General features: G+C 39.8%; 1 long non-coding RNA gene across 1 annotated transcript; it reads left to right on the top strand.

Annotated features, from left to right (window-relative positions):
• The first annotated feature begins 374 nt into the window (after positions 1-374).
• Positions 375-1,428, top strand: LOC117192562. Its single transcript, XR_004474375.1, has 3 exons — positions 375-662; positions 725-1,141; positions 1,211-1,428. It is a non-coding gene; the product is annotated as an uncharacterized LOC117192562 (long non-coding RNA).
• Positions 1,429-4,229: the final 2,801 nt, after the last annotated feature.

The raw sequence follows: 4,229 nt of genomic DNA, 5'->3' as shown, positions 1-4,229 counted from the left end.
ACTAAAAACGCAGAATCATAGATAATGACCATATCTATGAGATTGCTGAATCTGGATCAGATCAGATCATTTTTATAGCCAATAGGAACAAATCAATTTGCAGTGGCTACGCAGCCACCACGGTCAGACTGATTTTCTTTCTCTCTCGCACGCACTCTTTGTCGTGTCGTTTAATATTAGCGGCGTCTGCCGGAGGAGAGCCATACTGACTAAGTATCGGGTATAAATGTAGAGTTGCGGTGTCCGCAGCAACTCACAACGTTCCCGCTCGTTTTTCAATTCAATTAATTAGGAAAACAAAAGGTGAAGCGGAGATTGAAATAAATTATGACTCTGTCAAACGCACTTTTCAAAGAAAAAGACAGCCTTTCTTGCCAAAGCCTCCGTCTTCTGCAGAGAATGTTCTGGAAGCTTTTCAAGACGAAAATATTATGAACCGTTTTGGAATAACCAAGGGAAATACTGCAAATCAGTTCTATAAAAAAGTGTACGCATCGAGCTCGTTTGCTTATTGCATATTTTCATCAGACAAGGTAATCACCTTGATGCAAGCCAACATTCCGGAGCATAATAGGCATTATTTAATTGATGCTACATTTAAAGTGTGCCCTTTTGGAGATTTTAAGCAACTTTTAATAATTTATATTAAATATTTGCAGAAGGTAAATTTCTTCTTATGCTACACTTTATTTACTAACTCTAATCAAAAATTTTTTTTAATTAGATAACCCCTTTTGTTTTTGTTTTGATGACTCGCAAAACGGAGCTGTGTTATCAGCACTTATTCACATATATAGACTCGAACATTTGCTGCCTTAAAGGAGCATCCTTTATATCAGATTACGAAAAGGCAATGCGTAACGCGTTAAAAGGTCTGCATCCCAACATGAATTTTTACGCCTGTTGGTTTCATTTTACTCAAGCATGCAAGAAAAATGCCAAGCAATCGAGTGGTTTTGAAAATACGCTGAAATGCAATAAGAAAGCTTACATGCTATTTATGAAATTTTTGCACTTGCCGCTTTTACCAGAAAGCAAAATTGTCGAAGCATTTAACCTTCTAAAAGGCGAAGCAATAAACTTAAATAAGAAGCTGTTTTCTCCATTTTTAAAATATTTTAATAGACAGTGGCTTAAAAAGGTATATTTTATTTATTGTTTAATAATTGAGTTGTATTTTACTTATTAATTTTTAACCCTAATTTTATAGGAGGGACCAAAAAGCATATCCGTGTTTAAGAGGTCAACTAGAACCACGAGCTCAGTAGAAGCTTATAATTTGAATTTGGGAAATAAAATTCGAGCAAATGGGCACTTTTTTAAATTTGTTCAATGTCTTATTGATGCAGAATATGAAAAAAGTCGCGAGTTTGCTTTACTCTTTCAAAATGGTGGTAATGGAAATCAGACACAGAAGAAGAAATTACGTGTAAGTTGAATAAATTTTAAGTTAATCGTTCAAAATAATATGTTAGCTTAATTATTTTTGTTCTCAGGATCGCTAAAAAAAAATAATGGACGCAATGGATCTTTTTGAAAGAGGTGAAATAGATATACAGGGATTTCTGACATGCACTGTTTCCTTAACTGACCGCTTTTCAAAGCAGGACTTCTTTGAAGGGGTGGACAATGAAAGCAATTTAACTGGAATGTCGTCTGATATGAAATCTTCCACATCGTCACTTTCATCCAATGCTTCTCATTCAAGTCAGTCATCTGATAAATCATTGGTTCAAATGAATCGATGCAATGTGTGCCTATGTAACCCAAAGTCTGTGTTGTTGCGCCCGTGCAATCACGTAAACATTTGTGGTACATGTTGGGATCAAATTGTGGCCCACAACCAAGCAAAAAACGACTTGGAAGAAAATGAAAATATAAAGCCAAAATGTCCAAGTTGCAACCGAGAAGTCGAAGAGGCCATACGCAATGTTTTTATTTATAATTAACTTGTGTAAGTTAAGAACGACAAAATTTAAAAAAACTGCTATATGATTTCTGTGTATTTGGACTATTGCACATTTTTTAATTTCAATAAAATCATGTTATAAAATGAAATGCTGTCAAAAAAATATAAGTGTATTTTACATGCGAAATTAGAGATATGACGTTTTGAAACGGCATATCTCCGCGCGGAGGTATGTCGCTTTAAAACGACATAATTTCGCGCGGAGATATGTCGTTTGTGGATCGGCGGAGATATGTCGTCGGAGATATGTCGCTACCCCGTCATTCTCTACGGTCATTCTGCGTTTTTGGTTTTCTCATATCTTTAAAATTGTGGATGCCACAGATTTTCGTCCTTTGTGGGGGCGGAAGTGGGCGGGGCGAAGTTTTGAAATATTTTTGTAGCAGTGACATATCACAGAAGTCTGGATCCAAAACATCGTTGCTCTAGCTCTTATAGTCTTTAAGCACTAGGCGCTAATAGGGACGGACAGACGGACAGACGGACGGACGGACAGACGGACAGACGGACAGACAGACAGGGCTCAATCGACTCGGCTATTGATGCTGATCAAGAATATATATACTTTATGGGGTCGGAAACGATTCCTTCTGGACGTTACACACATCCATTTTCGGGTATAAAAACGAGTCTAAACGAGTCTTTTGATGGAATACATTTTTATTCAATGTAGCGAATATTGATATAAATAAGTTTACATAGGTTTTGATTGATTGATTAACTTCATATTGATAAGAGTTATTTGAGTAGTGTGTATTTTTTGATTAGGTTTAAAGACGCTGGATGGAGGACGATAGGACGATGGTTGTAGTATTGAAGAGGTCCGGTGTTTTGAGTAGCCGTGAAATGTATACCCGGTAGGACAGAAGCTCCACCACCACTGCTCCACCTCTGCAGCGATTGAGGTGCCTGCGTCTGCCCCCAAACTCTGACAGGACGTGAGTTTCCAATCAGATTCAAGGCACCAAGACGTGCCACTGGCCAATACCCAACTAGCCGAGTCGAATCAAAGGCCTAGCCTAAAAATATGACAGAAAACATGGCATATACCAGAATTATCAAAAGGAGTGACCATTGCACCTTTTAATGTACATCCAAAGCGCAAGTTAAACGAATAACGGCTACCCTTTGCTGTGGAAGAGTCAACAAGTGTGGAGAAATACGCAAGTTTCAGTAAACTGTCCGCTCGTCTAGGTATGTTTTGCCCGGTTCGATCCAACATTATCCTGTCACCCACTTTAAGGTAAACGAAGTAAATTAAACACCAACAACAACAAATGGCAAAAAAATGTACCCTCCGATGAGAGGGCGACACTTGAAACACAAGAAGGAAACGCAGGCCACGAGAGCCGAAGCTATTGACACCCTTTCCCTTTATATATATGCATGTAGGTACATATTAAGGCTGGGTTAAATATATCTATTAACATTGAAAATGCATGATATAGTAGGGGTTTGAACCGGATTCCGATAAACTATGAACTGGATCGATCATTACAAATATCTGCTCAAAGTCCTATTACCCCCAAAAAGAGTATTAACATTGGCAGCAGAAGGAGGGAGAAAATACAACAAGGCAGCACCAGGAGCCGAAGAAGGAGGAAAACAGCAGAAAGCATGGAGAAACCCAATAACATAAAAGCAAAAGAATTTTTGTTCTCTTCCCTACTTGGAGCCCAAAAGGATGATGATGATGATGGGCTGGCGGCCGGCCCTGCTGCTGCTGCTGCTGAGAGCGATGGTTGGGGGCAGAAAAACCCGCTTACAACAGCGAAAAAAAAGCAAGCAGCAAAAACGCCAAGGCAAGCAACGACCTTGATAAGTTTTCCAACAGGGCAGGCAGCGACAATGGGAAAAGGGGAGAGGAGGGGGTCGAGGGAAGAGCGCACGTCAAAGGAAGAGCCAAACGAAGGAGCTTCACCTCTCTCTCTCTCTGTCTCGCACAGCACAACACAATCGATGCCCCCACCAGTGTGAGTTCTCTCTTAGCTTTATTTGCCTCCCTCTCTCTCTGTCTCTCTCTCATCAACAAGTGTCCAGCTGTGTGTTGGAGGATGGAGTGGTAGCGGGGGGTTGACATGTTCCTAACTCAATTCAATTTTTTGTGTCTGTGTGTCACATAAATGTACTCTCCCGCTCTCCAGCTCACCAGTTCTCCCGCTCTCCCGCTCTCCGGCTCATATCTCATATCGGCTGATTATCATATTCTGCTTTTTATACCCGATACTCAAAATGAGTATTGGGGTATATTAGATTTGTG

The sequence above is a fragment of the Drosophila miranda genome, assembly GCF_003369915.1.
Source record: "Drosophila miranda strain MSH22 chromosome Y unlocalized genomic scaffold, D.miranda_PacBio2.1 Contig_Y2_pilon, whole genome shotgun sequence".
NCBI classification, from domain to species: Eukaryota; Metazoa; Arthropoda; class Insecta; order Diptera; family Drosophilidae; genus Drosophila; species Drosophila miranda.
The sequence above is the reverse complement of the archived record's forward strand: the minus strand, read 5'-3'. Positions and strand labels throughout refer to the sequence as shown.